General features: G+C 44.6%; 1 pseudogene across 1 annotated transcript; it reads right to left on the reverse strand.

Moving 5' to 3' along the window:
• Window positions 1–19,454: 19,454 nt before the first annotated feature.
• On the reverse strand, window positions 19,455–21,059 carry LOC307181350 (protein-L-isoaspartate O-methyltransferase domain-containing protein 2-like; annotated as a pseudogene). Its single transcript has one exon. The product of its transcript is annotated as a protein-L-isoaspartate O-methyltransferase domain-containing protein 2-like (transcript).
• Window positions 21,060–22,001: the final 942 nt, after the last annotated feature.

Consider the following 22,001-nt stretch of genomic DNA (forward strand, 5'->3'; position numbering starts at 1 on the left):
TTTAGATGTTTCAGGAAACACTATACACTTCTCCTGAGTGTCTGTTGGCAATTTACATCCCGCCCATCAGCATATCAAGGCTCCCAGTTCTCAATGGCCTGTTGCCTTTCTGGATTTTACACTTTTTTCAGATGGCCCTTTTGACCGGGGGGAAGTGAGACTTCATTGTAGTGCAGATTTCCTTTGCAAGCCTGCTTGGTTGGCCAAAAAGGGCGTATGCGTTTTTTCCTGAATATATTCAGGAAAAAACGCATACGCCCTTTTTGGCCAAGTGCATCATTGTGGACGTTCTGCCTCTTTTCCTATGCTTTCAATGCAATTCCAGTCTACCTCCTGAAATCGGTTTCCTGCAATTCTGCCCCGCTTTCAAGTCCTCTTGGCAGCCTTACTTCAGTCTATTTTTGGACGATAGCTGCCATTTATAACTCTGCAGGTTTGTGAATTACAGTGCCCCTGAGCTCCTTTCTTCAACTCGCTTTCTTGTGACCTGGCCGCAACACCGCAGGATGGCTTCAGGCCCTAATCTGGTTCCGGCCCGGCATGCTGAGCCTTTGGTTAATTTCTCTTCCTGGTGGGAAATGAGAGTTAAATTTGCCCGTCCAGACACCTCCAGCTAGCCTCTCATTGGTTCTCGCTATTCCTGTTCATCTTCCACAGAAATTGCAAACTGGGCCAAACAGGAGGTTAAAGGGCCTGACTCTCCAAGTCGGGAGAGTGTTAGTAAAGCGTCTGGAATGTTGCACCCGAGTACCAGGGGAGGAAAACTGAGACATATTTGAATACGTCTCCCGTTCACATGGTTGATCATACTCTGGGTTCCACATGCATGTTTTAGCTGAAGGCAGAATACCTTAAACCTGGAGAGTTGAGACCAGTGTAATGGGTACCATGCAATATGACTTCAAAGGGTCTTCATATGCTCACCGAACCTCTCCAATCCTATCACTGCTGCGTTTATGCCCCTGTACACATGCTTGATTCTCTTTCGGAGACATAGCAATCCATAGGTTTTAGGATACTTACTAGTCAGGTACAATCTTAGGCGTTTAATATGGGGTGTTGAGTCCATTTCATTGAGCAAGGAGTAGCTCTTGTCTATTCCATATTTGGCTTAAGGAACTTTATCTGTGCTCATTTCAATCTCTGGTTTTATGCAGCACCCCAACTCACCTTTCCCCTTAAGCAAGCATAAGTTGGTTTTCTAAATTTGAGACCCTGTTCTCTTCTGTAATTCAGTTCCTGTGTAGCCAAGTTTACATTCTGTGTATTACTGATATCTTATGATGTTTCTTTTTCTGTGTGACTTATTTCAGTTAGAATCATCATACCTGAATCCACTCATTGTGCTGCTAAGGGCCTAATGACACAGATTTCATTGTTGAGTGATATTGCTTTGTAAGTAAATACCACAACTTCTTTATCCATTTTTCACTTTCTGCGATGTTGAACTTGTACTGTAAACGAGGTTCTTGTAAACAGAGCCGATCCAAACTTTGGGGTGGCTGTGTCTTTTTGATTTTAATTTCCCTAAGCTATAGGACCATAAGTGGAAGTGCCCGAGGTTCTGTTGCTTTGTTTTTTAGATGTTTCAGGAAACACCATACACTTCTCCCGAGTGGTTGTTGGCAATTTACATCCCGCCCATCAGCATAACAAGGTTCCCAGTTCTCCATGGCCTGTCCTGCCTTTCTGGATTTTACACTTTTTTCAGATGGCCCTTTTGACCGGGGGGAAGTGAGACTTCATTGTAGTGCAGATTTCCTTTGCAAGCTTGCTTGGTTGGCCAAAAAGGGCGTATGCGTTTTTTCCTGAATATATTCAGGAAAAAACGCATACGCCCTTTTTGGCCAAGTGCATCATTGTGGACGTTCTGCCTCTTTTCCTATGCTTTCAATGCAATTCCAGTCTACCTCCTGAAATCGGTTTCCTGCAATTCTGCCCCGCTTTCAAGTCCTCTTGGCAGCCTTACTTCAGTCTATTTTTGGACGATAGCTGTCATTTATAACTCTGCAGGTTTGTGAATTACAGTGCCCCTGAGCTCCTTTGTTCAACTCGCTTTCTTTTGAGCTGGCCGCAATACCGCAGGATTGCTGCAGGCCCTAATCTTGTTCCGGTACGGCATGCTGAGCCTTTGGTTATTTCCTCTTCCTGGTGGGAAATGAGAGTTAAATTTGCCCGTCCAGACACCTCCAGCTAGTCTCTCATTGGTTCTCGCTATTCCTGTTCATCTTCCGCAGAAATTGCAAACTGGGCCAAACCGGGGGTTAAAGGGACTGACTCTCCAAGTCGGGAGAGTGTTAGTAAAGCGTCTGGAATGTTGCACCCGAGTACCAGGGGAGGAAAACTGAGACATATTTGAACACGTCTCCCGTTCACATGGTTGATCATACTCTGGGTTCCACATGCATGTTTTAGCTGAAGGAAGAATACCTTAAACCTGGAGAGTTGAGACCCGTGTAATGGGTACCATGCAATATGACTTCAAAGGGTCTTCATTTGCTCACCGAACCTCTCCAATCCTATCACTGCTGCGTTTATGCCCCTGTACACACGCTTGATTCTCTTTTGGAGACATAGCAATCCATAGGTTTTAAGATACTTACTAGTCAGGTACATTCTTAGGCGTTTAATATGGGGTGTTGAGTCCATTTCGTTGAGCAGGAGTAGCTCTTGTCTATTCCATATTTGGCTTAAGGAACTTTATCTGTGCTCATTTCAATCTCTGGTTTTATGCAGCACCCCAACTCACCTTTCCCCTTAAGCAAGCATAAGTTGGTTTTCTAAATTTGAGACCCTGTTCTGTTTTGGAATGCAGTTCCTGTGTAGCCAAGTTTACATTCCGTGTATTACTGATATCTTATGATGTTTCTTTTTCAGTGTGACTTATTTCAGTTAGAATCATCGTACCTGAATCCACTCATTATGCTGCTACGGGCCTGATGACATAGATTTCATTGCTGAGTGATACTGCATTGTACGTAAGTACCAAAAGTTCTTTATCCATTTTTCACTTTCTGTGATATTGAACTTGTACAGTAACCGAGGTTCTTTTAAATGGAGGCGTCCCAAACTTTGGGGTGGCTGTGTCTTTTTGATTTTAATTTCCCTAAGCTATAGGACCATAAGTGGAAGTGCCCTAGGCTCTGTTGCTTTGTTTTTTAGATGTTTCAGGAAACACCATACACTTCTCCCGAGTGGTTGTTGGCAATTTCCATCCCGCCCATCAGCATAACAAGGCTCCCAGTTCTCCATGGCCTGTCCTGCCTTTCTGGATTTTACACTTTTTTCAGATGGCCCTTTTGACCGGGGGGGAAGTGAGACTTCATTGTAGTGCAGATTTCCTTTGCAAGCTTGCTTGGTTGGCCAAAAAGGGCGTATGCGTTTTTTCCTGAATATATTCAGGAAAAAACGCATACGCCCTTTTTGGCCAAGTGCATCATTGTGGACGTTCTGCCTCTTTTCCTATGCTTTCAATGCAATTCCAGTCTACCTCCTGAAATCGGTTTCCTGCAATTCTGCCCCGCTTTCAAGTCCTCTTGGCAGCCTTACTTCAGTCTATTTTTGGACGATAGCTGTCATTTATAACTCTGCAGGTTTGTGAATTACAGTGCCCCTGAGCTCCTTTCTTCAACTCGCTTTCTTGTGACCTGGCCGCAACACCGCAGGATGGCTTCAGGCCCTAATCTGGTTCCGGCACGGCATGCTGAGCCTTTGGTTATTTCCTCTTCCTGGTGGGAAATGAGAGTTAAATTTGCCCGTCCAGACACCTCCAGCTAGTCTCTCATTGGTTGTCACTATTCCTGTTCATCTTCCACAGAAATTGCAAACTGGGCCAAACAGGAGGTTAAAGGGACTGACTCTCCAAGTCGGGAGAGTGTTAGTAAAGCGTCTGGAATGTTGCACCTGAGTACCAGGGGAGGAAAACTGAGACATATTTGAACACGTCTCCCGTTCACATGGTTGATCATACTTGGGTTCCACATGCATGTTTTAGCTGAAGGAAGAATACCTTAAACCTGTGTATTTGAAAGCCGTGGAATGGGTACCATGCAATATGACTTCAAAGGGTCTTCATTTGCTCACCGAACCTCTCCAATCCTATCACTGCTGCGTTTATGCCCCTGTACACATGCTTGATTCTCTTTCGGAGACATAGCAATCCATAGGTTTTAAGATACTTACTAGTCAGGTACATTCTTAGGCGTTTAATATGCAGTGTTGAGTCCATTTCGTTGAGCAAGGAGTAGCTCTTGTCTATTCCATATTTGGCTTAAGGAACTTTATCTGTGCTCATTTCAATCTCTGGTTTTATGCAGCACCCCAACTCACCTTTACCCTTAAGCAAGCATAAGTTGGTTTTCTAAATTTGAGACCCTGTTCTGTTCTGTAACTGAGTTCTTGTGTAGCCAAGTTTACATTCCGTGTATTACTGATATCTTATGATGTTTCTTTTTCTGTGTGACTTATTTCAGTTAGAATCATCATACCTGAATCCACTCATTGTGCTGCTAAGTGCCTGATGACACAGATTTCATTGCTGAGTGATATTGCTTTGTAAGTAAATAGCACAACTTTTTTATCCATTTTTCACTTTCTGCGATGTTGAACTTGTACTGTAAACGAGGTTCTTGTAAACAGAGCCGTTCCAAACTTTGGGGTGGCTGTGTCTTTTTGATTTTAAATTCCCTAAGCTATAGGACCATAAGTGGAAGTGCCCTAGGCTCTGTTGCTTTGTTTTTTAGATGTTTCAGGAAACACCATACACTTCTCCCGAGTGTTTGTTGGCAATTTACATCCCGCCCTTCAGCATAACAAGGCTCCCAGTTCTCCATGGCCTGTCCTGCCTTTCTGCATTTTACACTTTTTTCAGATGGCCCTTTTGACCGGGGGAAGTGAGACTTCATTGTAGTGCAGATTTCCTTTGCAAGCTTGCTTGGTTGGCCAAAAAGGGCGTATGCGTTTTTTCCTGAATATATTCAGGAAAAAACGCATACGCCCTTTTTGGCCAAGTGCATCATTGTGGACGTTCTGCCTCTTTTCCTATGCTTTCAATGCAATTCCAGTCTACCTCCTGAAATCGGTTTCCTGCAATTCTGCCCCGCTTTCAAGTCCTCTTGGCAGCCTTACTTCAGTCTATTTTTGGACGATAGCTGTCATTTATAACTCTGCAGGTTTGTGAATTCCAGTGCCCCTGAGCTCCTTTCTTCAACTCGTTTTCTTTTGAGCTGGCCGCAACACCGCATGATGGCTTCAGGCCCTTATCTGGTTCCGGTACGGCACGCTGAGCCTTTGGTTATTTCCTCTTCCTGGTGGGAAATGAGAGTTAAATTTGCCCGTCCAGACACCTCCAGCTAGTCTCTCATTGGTTCTCGCTATTCCTGTTCATCTTCCGCAGAAATTGCAAACTGGGCCAAACAGGAGGTTAAAGGCGCTGACTCTCCAAGTGGGGAGAGTGTTAGGAAAGCGTCTGGAATGTTGCACCCGAGTACCAGGGGAGGAAAACTGAGACATATTTGAACACGTCTTCCGTTCACATGGTTGATCATACTCTGGGTTCCACATGCATGTTTTAGCTGAAGGAAGAATACCTTAAACCTGGAGAGTTGAGACCCGTGGAATGGGTACCATGCAATATGACTTCAAAGGGTCTTCATTTGCTCACCGAACCTCTCCAATCCTATCACTGCTGCGTTTATACCCCTGTACACACGCTTGATTCTCTTTTGGAGACATAGCAATCCATAGGTTTTAAGATACTTACTAGTCAGGTACATTCTTAGGCGTTTAATATGGGGTGTTGAGTCCATTTCATTGAGCAAGGAGTAGCTCTTGTCTATTCCATATTTGGCTTAAGGAACTTTATATGTACTCATTTCAATCTCTGGTTTTATGCAGCACCCCAACTCACCTTTACCCTTAAGCAAGCATAAGTTGGTTTTCTAAATTTGAGACCCTGTTCTCTTTTGGAATGCAGTTCCTGTGTAGCCAAGTTTACATTCCGTGTATTAGTGATATCTTATGATGTTTCTTTTTCTGTGTGACTTATTTCAGTTAGAATCATCGTACCTGAATCCACTCTTTATGCTGCTACGGGCCTGATGACATAGATTTCATTGCTGAGTGATACTGCATTGTATGTAAGTACCACAAGTTCTTTATCCATTTTTCACTTTCTGTGATATTGAACTTGTACTGTAAACGAGGTTCTTGTAAACGGAGGCGTCCCAAACTTTGGGGTGGCTGTGTCTTTTTGATTTTAATTTCCCTAAGCTATAGGACCATAAGTGGAAGTGCCCTAGGCTCTGTTGCTTTGTTTTTTAGATGTTTCAGGAAACACCATACACTTCTCCTGAGTGTCTGTTGGCAATTTACATCCCGCCCATCAGCATAACAAGGCTCCCAGTTCTCAATGGCCTGTTGCCTTTCTGGATTTTACACTTTTTTCAGATGGCCCTTTTGACCAGGGGGAAGTGAGACTTCATTGTAGTGCAGATTTCCTTTGCAAGCCTGCTTGGTTGGCCAAAAAGGGCGTATGCGTTTTTTCCTGAATATATTCAGGAAAAAACGCATACGCCCTTTTTGGCCAAGTGCATCATTGTGGACGTTCTGCCTCTTTTCCTATGCTTTCAATGCAATTCCAGTCTACCTCCTGAAATCAGTTTCCTGCAATTCTGCCCCGCTTTCAAGTCCTCTTGGCAGCCTTACTTCAGTCTATTTTTGGACGATAGCTGCCATTTATAACTCTGCAGGTTTGTGAATTACAGTGCTCCTGAGCTCCTTTCTTCAACTCGCTTTCTTGTGACCTGGCCGCAACACCGCAGAATGGCTTCAGGCCCTAATCTGGTTCCGGCCCGGCATGCTGAGCCTTTGGTTAATTCCTCTTCCTGGTGGGAAATGAGAGTTAAATTTGCCCGTCCAGACACCTCCAGCTAGCCTCTCATTGGTTCTCGCTATTCCTGTTCATCTTCCACAGAAATTGCAAACTGGGCCAAACAGGAGGTTAAAGGGCCTGACTCTCCAAGTCGGGAGAGTATTAGTAAAGCGTCTGGAATGTTGCACCCGAGTACCAGGGGAGGAAAACTGAGACATATTTGAATACGTCTCCCGTTCACATGGTTGATCATACTCTGGGTTCCACATGCATGTTTTAGCTGAAGGAAGAATACCTTCAACCTGGAGAGTTGAGACCAGTGTAATGGGTACCATGCAATATGACTTCAAAGGGTCTTCATATGCTCACCGAACCTCTCCAATCCTATCACTGCTGCGTTTATGCCCCTGTACACATGCTTGATTCTCTTTCGGAGACATAGCAATCCATAGGTTTTAGGATACTTACTAGTCAGGTACAATCTTAGGCGTTTAATATGGGGTGTTGAGTCCATTTCATTGAGCAAGGAGTAGCTCTTGTCTATTCCATATTTGGCTTAAGGAACTTTATCTGTGCTCATTTCAATCTCTGGTTTTATGCAGCACCCCAACTCACCTTTCCCCTTAAGCAAGCATAAGTTGGTTTTCTAAATTTGAGACCCTGTTCTGTTCTGTAATTCAGTTCCTGTGTAGCCAAGTTTACATTCTGTGTATTACTGATATCTTATGATGTTTCTTTTTCTGTGTGACTTATTTCAGTTAGAATCATCATACCTGAATCCACTCATTGTGCTGCTAAGGGCCTAATGACACAGATTTCATTGTTGAGTGATATTGCTTTGTCAGTAAATACCACAACTTCTTTATCCATTTTTCACTTTCTGCGATGTTGAACTTGTACTGTAAACGAGGTTCTTGTAAACAGAGCCGATCCAAACTTTGGGGTGGCTGTGTCTTTTTGATTTTAATTTCCCTAAGCTATAGAACCATAAGTGGAAGTGCCCGAGGTTCTGTTGCTTTGTTTTTTAGATGTTTCAGGAAACACCATACACTTCTCCCGAGTGGTTGTTGGCAATTTACATCCCGCCCATCAGCATAACAAGGCTCCCAGTTCTCCATGGCCTGTCCTGCCTTTCTGGATTTTACACTTTTTTCAGATGGCCCTTTTGACCGGGGGGAAGTGAGACTTCATTGTAGTGCAGATTTCCTTTGCAAGCTTGCTTGGTTGGCCAAAAAGGGCGTATGCGTTTTTTCCTGAATATATTCAGGAAAAAACGCATACGCCCTTTTTGGCCAAGTGCATCATTGTGGACGTTCTGCCTCTTTTCCTATGCTTTCAATGCAATTCCAGTCTACCTCCTGAAATCGGTTTCCTGCAATTCTGCCCCGCTTTCAAGTCCTCTTGGCAGCCTTACTTCAGTCTATTTTTGGACGATAGCTGTCATTTATAACTCTGCAGGTTTGTGAATTACAGTGCCCCTGAGCTCCTTTCTTCAACTTGCTTTCTTGTGACCTGGCCGCAACACCGCAGGATGGCTTCAGGCCCTAATCTGGTTCCGGCACGGCACGCTGAGCCTTTGGTTATTTCCTCTTCCTGGTGGGAAATGAGAGTTAAATTCGCCCGTCCAGACACCTTCAGCTTGCCTCTCATTGGTTCTCGCTATTCCTGTTCATCTTCCGCAGAAATTGCAAACTGGGCCAAACCGGGGGTTAAAGGGACTGACTCTCCAAGTCGGGAGAGTGTTAGTAAAGCGTCTGGAATGTTGCACCCGAGTACCAGGGAAGGAAAACTGAGACATATTTGAACACGTCTACCGTTCACATGGTTGATCATACTCTGGGTTCCACATGCATGTTTTAGCTGAAGGAAGAATACCTTAAAACTGGAGAGTTGAGACCCGTGTAATGGGTACCATGCAATATGACTTCAAAGGGTCTTCATTTGCTCACCGAACCTCTCCAATCCTATCACTGCTGCGTTTATGCCCCTGTACACACGCTTGATTCTCTTTTGGAGACATAGCAATCCATAGGTTTTAAGATACTTACTAGTCAGGTACATTCTTAGGCGTTTAATATGGGGTGTTGAGTCCATTTCGTTGAGCAGGAGTAGCTCTTGTCTATTCCATATTTGGCTTAAGGAACTTTATCTGTGCTCATTTCAATCTCTGGTTTTATGCAGCACCCCAACTCACCTTTCCCCTTAAGCAAGCATAAGTTGGTTTTCTAAATTTGAGACCCTGTTCTGTTTTGGAATGCAGTTCCTGTGTAGCCACGTTTACATTCCGTGTATTACTGATATCTTATGATGTTTCTTTTTCAGTGTGACTTATTTCAGTTAGAATCATCGTACCTGAATCCACTCATTATGCTGCTACGGGCCTGATGACATAGATTTCATTGCTGAGTGATACTGCATTGTACGTAAGTACCAAAAGTTCTTTATCCATTTTTCACTTTCTGTGATATTGAACTTGTACAGTAACCGAGGTTCTTGTAAATGGAGGCGTCCCAAACTTTGGGGTGGCTGTGTCTTTTTGATTTTAATTTCCCTAAGCTATAGGACCATAAGTGGAAGTGCCCTAGGCTCTGTTGCTTTGTTTTTTAGATGTTTCAGGAAACACCATACACTTCTCCTGAGTGTCTGTTGGCAATTTACATCCCGCCCATCAGCATAACAAGGCTCCCAGTTCTCCATGGCCTATCCTGCCTTTCTGGATTTTACACTTTTTTCAGATGGCCCTTTTGACCGGGGGGAAGTGAGACTTCATTGTAGTGCAGATTTCCTTTGCAAGCTTGCTTGGTTGGCCAAAAAGGGCGTATGCGTTTTTTCCTGAATATATTCAGGAAAAAACGCATACGCCCTTTTTGGCCAAGTGCATCATTGTGGACGTTCTGCCTCTTTTCCTATGCTTTCAATGCAATTCCAGTCTACCTCCTGAAATCGGTTTCCTGCAATTCTGCCCCGCTTTCAAGTCCTCTTGGCAGCCTTACTTCAGTCTATTTTTGGACGATAGCTGTCATTTATAACTCTGCAGGTTTGTGAATTACAGTGCCCCTGAGCTCCTTTCTTCAACTCGCTTTCTTGTGACCTGGCCGCAACACCGCAGGATGGCTTCAGGCCCTAATCTGGTTCTGGCACGGCACGCTGAGCCTTTGGTTAATTCCTCTTCCTGGTGGGAAATGAGAGTTAAATTTGCCCATCCAGACACCTCCAGCTAGTCTCTCATTGGTTCTCAATATTCCTGTTCATCTTCCACAGAAATTGCAAACTGGGCCAAACAGGAGGTTAAAGGGACTGACTCTCCAAGTGGGGAGAGTGTTAGTAAAGTGTCTGGAATGTTGCACCCGAGTATCAGGGTACGAAAACTGAGACATATTTGAACACGTCTCCCGATCACATGGTTGATCATACTCTAGGTTCCACATGCATGTTTTAGATGAAGGAAGAATACCTTAAACCTGGGTAGTTGAAACCCGTGGAATGGGTACCATGCAATATGACTTCAAAGGGTCTTCATTTGCTCACCGAACCTCTCCAATCCTATCACTGCTGCGTTTATGCCCCTGTACACACGCTTGATTGTCTTTTGGAGACATAGCAATCCATAGGTTTTAAGATACTTACTAGTCAGGTACATTCTTAGGCGTTTAATATGGGGTGTTGAGTCCATTTCGTTGAGCAAGGAGTAGCTCTTGTCTATTCCATATTTGGCTTAAGGAACTTTATCTGTGCTCATTTCAATCTCTGGTTTTATGCAGCACCCCAACTCACCTTTCCCCTTAAGCAAGCATAAGTTGGTTTTCTAAATTTGAGACCCTGTTCTGTTCTGTAATTCAGTTCCTGTGTAGCCAAGTTTACATTCCGTGTATTAGTGATATCTTATGATGTTTCTTTTTCTGTGTGACTTATTTCAGTTAGAATCATCATACCTGAATCCACTCATTGTGCTGCTAAGGGCCTGATGACACAGATTTCATTGCTGAGTGATATTGCTTTGTAAGTGAATACCACAACTTCTTTATCCATTTTTCACTTTCTGCGATGTTGAACTTGTACTGTAAACGAGGTTCTTGTAAACAGAGCCGTTTGAAACTTTGGGGTGGCTGTGTCTTTTTGATTTTAATTTCCCTAAGCTATAGGACCATAAGTGGAAGTGCCCTAGGCTCTGTTGCTTTGTTTTTTAGATGTTTCAGGAAACACCATACACTTCTCCCGAGTGGTTGTTGGCAATTTCCATCCCGCCCATCAGCATAACAAGGCTCCCAGTTCTCCATGGCCTGTCCTGCCTTTCTGGATTTTACACTTTTTTCAGATGGCCCTTTTGACCGGGGGGAAGTGAGACTTCATTGTAGTGCAGATTTCCTTTGCAAGCTTGCTTGGTTGGCCAAAAAGGGCGTATGCGTTTTTTCCTGAATATATTCAGGAAAAAACGCATACGCCCTTTTTGGCCAAGTGCATCATTGTGGACGTTCTTCCTCTTTTCCTATGCTTTCAATGCAATTCCAGTCTACCTCCTGAAATCGGTTTCCTGCAATTCTGCCCCGCTTTCAAGTCCTCTTGGCAGCCTTACTTCAGTCTATTTTTGGACGATAGCTGTCATTTATAACTCTGCAGGTTTGTGAATTACAGTGCCCCTGAGCTCCTTTCTTCAACTCGCTTTCTTGTGACCTGGCCGCAACACCGCAGGATGGCTTCAGGCCCTAATCTGTTTCTGGCACGGCACGCTGAGCCTTTGGTTATTTCCTCTTCCTGGAGGGAAATGAGAGTTAAATTTGCCCGTCCAGACACCTCCAGCTAGTCTCTCATTGGTTCTCGCTATTCCTGTTCATCTTCCGCAGAAATTGCAAACTGGGCCAAACAGGAGGTTAAAGGCGCTGACTCTCCAAGTGGGGAGAGTGTTAGTAAAGCGTCTGGAATGTTGCACCCGAGTACCAGGGGAGGAAAACTGAGACATATTTGAACACGTCTCCCGTTCACATGGTTGATCATACTTGGGTTCCACATGCATCTTTTAGCTGAAGGAAGAATACCTTAAACCTGTGTATTTGAAACCCGTGGAATGGGTACCATGCAATATGACTTCAAAGGGTCTTCATTTGCTCACCGAACCTCTCCAATCCTATCACTGCTGCGTTTATGCCCCTGTACACACGCTTGATTGTCTTTTGGAGACATAGCAATCCATAGGTTTTAAGATACTTACTAGTCAGGTACATTCTTAGGCGTTTAATATGGGGTGTTGAGTCCATTTCGTTGAGCAAGGAGTAGCTCTTGTCTATTCCATATTTGGCTTAAGGAACTTTATCTGTGCTCATTTCAATCTCTGGTTTTATGCAGCACCCCAACTCACCTTTCCCCTTAAGCAAGCATAAGTTGGTTTTCTAAATTTGAGACCCTGTTCTGTTCTGTAATTCAGTTCCTGTGTAGCCAAGTTTACATTCCGTGTATTAGTGATATCTTATGATGTTTCTTTTTCTGTGTGACTTATTTCAGTTAGAATCATCATTCCTGAATCCACTCATTGTGCTGCTAAGGGCCTGATGACATATATTTCACTGCTGAGTGATATTGCTTTGTAAGTGAATACCACAACTTCTTTATCCATTTTTCACTTTCTGCGATGTTGAACTTGTACTGTAAACGAGGTTCTTGTAAACAGAGGCGTTCCAAACATTGGGATGGCTGTGTCTTTTTTATTTTAATTTCCCTAATCTATAGGACCATAAGTGGAAGTGCCCTAGGCTCTGTTGCTTTGTTTTTTAGATGTTTCAGGAAACACCATACACTTCTCCCGAGTGGTTGTTGGCAATTTACATCCCGCCCATCAGCATAACAAGGCTCCCAGTTCTCCATGGCCTGTTGCCTTTCTGGATTTTACACTTTTTTCAGATGGCCCTTTTGACCGGGGGGAAGTGAGACTTCATTGTAGTGCAGATTTCCTTTGCAAGCCTGCTTGGTTGGCCAAAAAGGGCGTATGCGTTTTTTCCTGAATATATTCAGGAAAAAACGCATACGCCCTTTTTGGCCAAGTGCATCATTGTGGACGTTCTGCCTCTTTTCCTATGCTTTCAATGCAATTCCAGTCTACCTCCTGAAATCAGTTTCCTGCAATTCTGCCCCGCTTTCAAGTCCTCTTGGCAGCCTTACTTCAGTCTATTTTTGGACGATAGCTGCCATTTATAACTCTGCAGGTTTGTGAATTACAGTGCCCCTGAGCTCCTTTCTTCAACTCGCTTTCTTGTGACCTGGCCGCAACACCGCAGGATGGCTTCAGGCCCTAATCTGGTTCTGGCATGGCACGCTGAGCCTTTGGTTAATTCCTCTTCCTGGTGGGAAATGAGAGTTAAATTTGCCCATCCAGACACCTCCAGCTAGTCTCTCATTGGTTCTCGCTATTCCTGTTCATCTTCCACAGAAATTGCAAACTGGGCCAAACAGGAGGTTAAAGGGACTGACTCGCCAAGTGGGGAGAGTGTTAGTAAAGCGTCTGGAATGTTGCACCCGAGTACCAGGGTACGAAAACTGAGACATATTTGAACACGTCTCCCGATCACATGGTTGATCATACTGTAGGTTCCATATGCATGTTTTAGCTGAAGGAAGAATACCTTAAACCTGGGTAGTTGAAACCCGTGGAATGGGTACCATGCAATATGACTTCAAAGGGTCTTCATTTGCTCACGAACCTCTCCAATCCTATCACTGCTGCGTTTATGCCCCTGTACACATGCTTGATTCTCTTTCGGAGACATAGCAATCCATAGGTTTTAAGATACTTACTAGTCATGTACATTCTTAGGCGTTTAATATGCGGTGTTGAGTCCATTTCGTTGAGCAAGGAGTAGCTCTTGTCTATTCCATATTTGGCTTAAGGAACTTTATCTGTGCTCATTTCAATCTCTGGTTTTATGCAGCACCCCAACTCACCTTTCCCCTTAAGCAAGCATAAGTTGGTTTTCTAAATTTGAGACCCTGTTCTGTTCTGTAATTCAGTTCCTGTGTAGCCAAGTTTACATTCCGTGTATTACTGATATCTTATGATGTTTCTTTTTCTGTGTGACTTATTTCAGTTAGAATCATCATACCTGAATCCACTCATTGTGCTGCTAAGGGCCTGATGACATAGATTTCATTGCTGAGTGATATTGCTTTGTAAGTGAATACCACAACTTCTTTATCCATTTTTCACTTTCTGCGATGTTGAACTTGTACTGTAAACGAGGTTCTTGTAAACAGAGCCATTCCAAACTTTGGGGTGGCTGTGTCTTTTTGATTTTAATTTCCCTAAGCTATAGGACCATAAGTGGCAGTGCCCTAGGCTCTGTTGCTTTGTTTTTTAGATGTTTCAGGAAACACCATACACTTCTCCCGAGTGGTTGTTGGCAATTTCCATCCCGCCCATCAGCATAACAAGGCTCCCAGTTCTCCATGGCCTGTCCTGCCTTTCTGGATTTTACACTTTTTTCAGATGGCCCTTTTGACCGGGGGGATGTGAGACTTCATTGTAGTGCAGATTTCCTTTGCAAGCTTGCTTGGTTGGCCAAAAAGGGCGTATGCGTTTTTTCCTGAATATATTCAGGAAAAAACGCATACGCCCTTTTTGGCCAAGTGCATCATTGTGGACGTTCTGCCTCTTTTCCTATGCTTTCAATGCAATTCCAGTCTACCTCCTGAAATCGGTTTCCTGCAATTCTGCCCCGCTTTCAAGTCCTCTTGGCAGCCTTAGTTCAGTCTATTTTTGGACGATAGCTGTCATTTATAACTCTGCAGGTTTGTGAATTACAGTGCCCCTGAGCTCCTTTCTTCAACTCGCTTTCTTTTGAGCTGGCCGCAACACCGCAGGATGGCTTCAGGCACTAATCTGGTTCCGGCACGGCACGCTGAGCCTTTGGTTATTTCCTCTTCCTGGTGGGAAATGAGAGTTAAATTTGCCCGTCCAGACACCTCCAGCTAGCCTCTCATTGGTTCTTGCTATGCCTGTTCATCTTCTGCAGAAATTGCAAACTGGGCCAAACAGGAGGTTAAAGGCGCTGACTCTCCAAGTGGGGAGAGTGTTAGCAAAGCGTCTGGAATGTTGCACCCGAGTACCAGGGGAGGAAAACTGAGACATATTTGAACACGTCTCCCGTTCACATGGTTGATCATACTTGAGTTCCACATGCATGTTTTAGCTGAAGGAAGAATACCTTAAACCTGGAGAGTTGAGACCCGTGTAATGGGTACCATGCAATATGACTTCAAAGGGTCTTCATTTGCTCACCGAACCTCTCCAATCCTATCACTGCTGTGTTTATGCCCCTGTACACATGCTTGATTCTCTTTCGGAGACATAGCAATCCATAGGTTTTAAGATACTTACTAGTCAGGTACATTCTTAGGCGTTTAATATGCGGTGTTGAGTCCATTTCGTTGAGCAAGGAGTAGCTCTTGTCTATTCTATATTTGGCTTAAGGAACTTTATCTGTGCTCATTTCAATCTCTGGTTTTATGCAGCACCCCAACTGTCCTTTCCCCTTAAGCAAGCATAAGTTGGTTTTCTAAATTTGAGACCCTGTTCTGTTCTGTAATTCAGTTCCTGTGTAGCCAAGTTTACATTCCGTGTATTACTGATATCTTACGATGTTTCTTTTTCTGTGTGACTTATTTCAGTTAGAATCATCATACCTGAATCCACTCATTGTGCTGCTAAGGGCCTGATGACATAGATTTCATTGCTGAGTGATATTGCTTTGTAAGTAAATACCACAACTTCTTTATCCATTTTTCACTTTCTGCGATGTTGAACTTGTACTGTAAACGAGGTTCTTGTAAACAGAGGCGTCCCAAACTTTGGGGTGGCTGTGTCTTTTTGATTTTAATTTCCCTAAGCTATAGGACCATAAGTGGCAGTGCCCTAGGCTCTGTTGCTTTGTTTTTTAGATGTTTCAGGAAACACCATACACTTCTCCCGAGTGTCTGTTGGCAATTTACATACCGCCCATCAGCATAACAAGGCTCCCAATTCTCCATGGCCTGTCCTGCCTTTCTGGATTTTACACTTTTTTCAGATGGCCCTTTTGACCGGGGGGAAGTGAGACTTCATTGTAGTGCAGATTTCCTTTGCAAGCTTGCTTGGTTGGCCAAAAAGGGCGTATGCGTTTTTTCCTGAATATATTCAGGAAAAAACGCATACGCCCTTTTTGGCCAAGTGCATCATTGTGGACGTTCTGCCTCTTTTCCTATGCTTTCAATGCAATTCCAGTCTACCTCCTGAAATCGGTTTCCTGCAATTCTGCCCCGCTTTCAAGTCCTCTTGGCAGCCTTACTTCAGTCTATTTTTGGACGATAGCTGTCATTTATAACTCTGCAGGTTTGTGAATTACAGTGCCCCTGAGCTCCTTTCTTCAACTCGCTTTCTTGTGAGCTGGCCGCAACACCACAGGATGGCTTCAGGCCCTAATCTGGTTCCGGCCCGGCATGCTGAGCCTTTGGTTAATTCCTCTTCCTGGTGGGAAATGAGAGTTAAATTTGCCCGTCCAGACACCTGCAGCTAGCCTCTCATTGGTTCTCGCTATTCCTGTTCATCTTCCGCAGAAATTGCAAACTGGGCCAAACAGGAGGTTAAAGGGACTGACTCTCCAAGTCGGGAGAGTGTTAGTAAAGCGTCTGGAATGTTGCACCCGAGTACCAGCGTACGAAAACTGAGACATATTTGAACACGTCTCCCGATCACATGGTTGATCATACTCTAGGTTCCACATGCATGTTTTAGCTGAAGGAAGAATACCTTAAACCTGGGTAGTTGAAACCCGTGGAATGGGTACCATGCAATATGACTTCAAAGGGTCTTCATTTGCTCACGAACCTCTCCAATCCTATCACTGCTGCGTTTATGCCCCTGTACACATGCTTGATTCTCTTTCGGAGACATAGCAATCCATAGGTTTTAAGATACTTACTAGTCAGGAACATTCTTAGGCGTTTAATATGGGGTGTTGAGTCCATTTCGTTGAGCAAGGAGTAGCTCTTGTCTATTCCATATTTGGCTTAAGGAACTTTATCTGTGCTCATTTCAATCTCTGGTTTTATGCAGCACCCCAACTCACCTTTCCCCTTAAGCAAGCATAAGTTGGTTTTCTAAATTTGAGACCCTGTTCTGTTCTGTAATTCAGTTCCTGTGTAGCCAAGTTTACATTCCGTGTATTACTGATATCTTTTTTTTTTTTTTGCCGTAACTACCTTTATTGGTATCGCTTGTGTATCAGTTCATCAAAACCTTTGTTTCATATTTCTTGCCTTAATCCCCTGAAAGTTCCAGATGGGCAAAAATACTTTTAAATACGCAGCTGGCTTCTGTCTTATGTGCTTAATATTATACATTTGTTGCTTGTTTTGCACATGTCTATGGCTGCACTACTTGGAAGACGAAAGTCACATATAAAAATACAGAGTAATCGAAACACAAAAGTCAGCCATTGTCTAGAATGTGGTTTACAATACAGAGCTTGCAGACAACACAGACTATATATATAAGTCATCTGTCTGAAAACAGAAAGTAGTGTCTCATACTGACTCCGGAGAAAGGTGCTGACACACAGGGAAACTCACTGATGATTCTCCTTTATGTTTATTAGATAGATCAATACCAAATTATTTCACATATATTATATTCAATATCTATATATATATATCTTGTAACCAAATTCTGGTTTAAAAGTCACAAACCAACATGTAAATACAAAATGTTAGGAAAGGTTTAACATACATAGGGGAAAACATGTCTTATGCCTCGCAAAGACTTTCTACAATCTAGCATAAAGGCAAATGTGGTTGAAAAAAAAGGAAATCCATATACAATTACAGAAAAACATTTAGTCAAGCCACCTAATATAAAATATTTCAGATATCATGTCCAAAAACGTCCACGTGTTGCAGAGGTCTCTACAAATCAATTAGAATGACGTCAACAAGATCTGCAAACCGAAGTCTTAGCAAGTAAACGTGACTCATGCTTTTCTCTCTGAGACAATGAGGCTTGACGTTCAGTTAAAGGCAGGTAAACACGACTATGAAGAAACCTTTCTTTACAACAGCTTAACGGTACCCATTTAGGGCAATACACCCGCTTTCCCAGCTATGTGTGCACGCAGTTTTCTGTGATAAAATGACTCAGTTACTTTAAAAAAGCATAAATGGCAAAACAAAATAACCAGAACTCCGCGAAGCTGGTAAAACCACAAAGACACTGAAATCCAGCAACTCCTGAGAGGCTGAGAGATCAAATGAATCATAAAATCTGGATGACTCTGATTTGGGGTTTAACTTTGGTTAAAACTGAAAAGTCTGAAAAGAACCAATGTTTTGGAAGAAGCAGTGTCACTTGTAAACATCCTGCCACCTAACTAAAAGGACGGCCTCTTCTTCTAGACCCACGACTTAATAAGACAGGAAGCTCTCAACACACAGCGCTGGAGAAGATGGATTCCACAAGTCAAACTTGAGTGAAACTGTTCTAATGCAATGTACCAAACACGCGTTTGTTCTTAGGAAAAATTACAAAACTAACAAATATTTTTCTCCAGAATTATAAAAGATAAAATCTATGAATCAGTACTGTTATGTGATTACAGAACAATAGCCAACTGAAAAAAAAAAAACAAAACACCAACCCACAGGCCGTCTACACCGTCCCCAATCCATTTCCTGCAGCCAGTACTTCCCACCTGCTCTGAGGACTGAGCCTTAGACACCGTTGACTGTATTTAAAGTTGAGTCAACAGTACTCTCTGTCTCTGGGGCAAAAGTAATGCAGCTCATTACTTACACACAACACTTGTTTCATTCTTCAGGACTTTCTTTGACGGGATTACTCAATGTTGGTTACTTTAAAGGTAACAAAAGGTGTCAGAAAAAAATGCCTTGGAATTCTTTTGCAATTCCACAAAGACACCTGGCAATCTGATACGTTCATTCCTCTCCCCATCACAATTTTTGTTTTTTAAAATTACAATTGACAACTCACGTAAGATGTAATTAATTTACTTAAAATAAGAGAGGGCTTTTCAATCAAGTATCCACGTTCCAAATAACTAAAACATTTAGTTAAATCTTTTAAATTAATCTTTTAATAAATCTTTAATTACTCGGTGCCAGTAATTAAGAGGTTGATTCCGTAAAATTCAAACTTGCACATAGGCGTGTCCCACTCAGAAAAGATTTCATACACTTAGCAACTTGTGCTTTTTGTCTCACCTTTTATAAGAAACACAGATTAATTTCAACTTCAGTTTTCCTTTCTGATGCAGACACGTGTACCTTGTGTAAGAAACGGTCTCCAGGCCACCTCCACGTGTAGACCTCAGCATTTCCTGAGAGTGTGAAGTCAACCCCTCCTCCAGGAGACTCTCGCCCTTTTGAGACATTCCCCCTTGCACCTTATGTTTGTCAGACTATGTTTACAGAAATCAGATGACTGGATGAAAACTCTACAGGACAGTCAAGGACAGACGAGAAGACGAGATGCAGAGCGGGAGCCCCTTCCTCCTCCAGTGCACCTGCTGCAGGCAGCCCTCCAGGAAGCCTTGGCCTCCTCCCCTGGACCACAGACTTACTTTTCTCTGTAATAAAGCAGGTAGTACTTCAGGGGATCTGGCAGAGGGAGGCTCAGGACCTTCTCACGCAGGAAGTTCACCGGGGGCTCGGGCTTGGTGTCCGGCGGGGTTGTCACCTCTTCTTCTTGCCGCTCGTCTTCCAGGTCTCCGCAGCTGGTGTCATCAGAGGGGTTGGAGAGCCGACTGGCAAACACCTCTTTGTCCAAAAAGACAATCGTTTCCATTCGGTGGCGGCGAACTCTCCTCCGTTTAAACCTGGGAGTGTTCTTCAGTCCGTTCCCGTTTTTGTTCACAGCTTCCTGGTGGATGACCTTCTTAATGGTGCCCCGGATGGCAATGCGCGCCAGGTCCTGGAGGCTGCGAACCGCCAGGGGTGTGGACAAGTCGTGATTCTCCTGACTCCGACTGGCAGGGCTGGACGAGTGGAGCAAAAGACACAGCCAGAATCTTTTTGGTTTCCCAGGCGGAAGGACCCGTCCGAGTTATCTTAGTCAACTTCTCTTCCAGCGGCATGACCAGGACGCCCCCGACTTTGAGGAGGCTCTTCATGTACCCCTCGTGCTGCTTCTGCACGCCTGCCCCGCAGTACACCCGGTCATACTGAGAGCAGCCTGGAGAGATCTCCAGGCAATTGCCGGTGACGAAGGAGGGCTCGCAGAAGTCAAACTTGTCGAAGCTGTCACTCGTCCTGATGAAAAAGTCCAGCTTCTGCTTCGCATACTCTGTCACATCTGAATGGAGTTCCACCCCGTGGTTCACACCAAAAGGACCGAGGATGAGCCCCACCATGGAGCTGAGGTAGCCGGTGCCGCTGCCCAGGTTCAGGAAGGAAAGGCCAGGCTGCAGGTCCAGGGCCTCCATCACCTCCGAATAGATGCACGGAGCAGAGAGGTGGATGTTCCCGTGCTTCCACGCCAGGTCCTTGTACGCGTTCTCCTTAAACTCCTCGAGGTAATAGTCGGCGCGGTCAACAGCTCGGAAGGCCTGCTCCACCAGCTCGGAGCGGATGTACTGCGCCGCCTTCAGATGGTCTATCAGCTCGTCGTTGTCTTCACCAGCACTCACCGCGCCTCCCATCTTCGGGACCGCGCTTACAGAAAGCTGCCGCTGGAGAGACCTCGGGAACCCCCGGAACGCTGGAGGGCGGACCCCCGGGGAGGGGGGAGGGGCGACGGGAGACGCCTGGGACGCGGAGGGGTGTTTATGCTTGGGGGTGGGGAACGAGAGGACAGCGGAAGAGGACAGGAAGACGGGGAGAGGAGAATGCGGCCCTGGGGGAGGGTCCGGGAGCCCGGGACCACGGGAAGGGGAGGGGTGGAGAGGAGGGAGAGAGGGGGAGGGGGCCGAGGGGCCGCACCGCCCCCATACCCTGCTGCAGGCCGGGCCGAGGACGGCGGCGGCGGCGGCGGCGGCTCAGTACCTCCTGGCTCGGCGGGCCCGCGGAATCGGCCGCTGGGCCGCACCTGCAGCTCTTCCGGCGCCCCTCGCCAGTCCGCCTCCCACTACGCAGCCCCGACCTCCGCCCTACTGATATCTTATGATGTTTCTTTTTCTGTGTGACTTATTTCAGTTAGAATCATCACACCTGAATCCACTCATTGTGCTGCTAAGGGCCTGATGACACAGATTTCATTGCTGAGTGATATTGCTTTGTAAGTAAATACCACAACTTTTTTATCCATTTTGCACTTTCTGCGATGTTGAACTTGTACTGTAAACGAGGTTCTTGTAAACAGAGCCGTTCCAAACTTTGGGGTGGCTGTGTCTTTTTGATTTTAAATTCCCTAAGCTATAGGACCATAAGTGGAAGTGCCCTAGGCTCTGTTGCTTTGTTTTTTAGATGTTTCAGGAAACACCATACACTTCTCCCGAGTGGTTGTTGGCAATTTACATCCCGCCCTTCAGCATAACAAGGCTCCCAGTTCTCCATGGCCTGTCCTGCCTTTCTGGATTTTACACTTTTTTCAGATGGCCCTTTTGACCGGGGGGAAGTGAGACTTCATTGTAGTGCAGATTTCCTTTGCAAGCTTGCTTGGTTGGCCAAAAAGGGCATATGCGTTTTTTCCTGAATATATTCAGGAAAAAACGCATACGCCCTTTTTGGCCAAGTGCATCATTGTGGACGTTCTGCCTCTTTTCCTATGCTTTCAATGCAATTCCAGTCTACCTCCTGAAATCGGTTTCCTGCAATTCTGCCCCGCTTTCAAGTCCTCTTGGCAGCCTTACTTCAGTCTATTTTTGGACGATAGCTGTCATTTATAACTCTGCAGCTTTGTGAATTACAGTGCCCCTGAGCTCCTTTCTTCAACTCGCTTTCTTGTGACCTGGCCGCAATACCGCAGGATGGCTTCAGGCCCTAATCTGGTTTCGGCACGGCACACTGAGCCTTTGGTTAATTCCTCTTCCTGGTGGGAAATGAGAGTTCAATTGGCCCGTCCAGACACCTCCAGCTAGCCTCTCATTGGTTCTCGCTATTCCTGTTCATCTTCCGCAGAAATTGCAAACTGGGCCAAACAGGAGGTTAAAGGGACTAACTC

This window comes from Stenella coeruleoalba (assembly GCF_951394435.1).
Source record: "Stenella coeruleoalba genome assembly, contig: scaffold_71, whole genome shotgun sequence".
Classification (NCBI taxonomy): domain Eukaryota; kingdom Metazoa; phylum Chordata; class Mammalia; order Artiodactyla; family Delphinidae; genus Stenella; species Stenella coeruleoalba.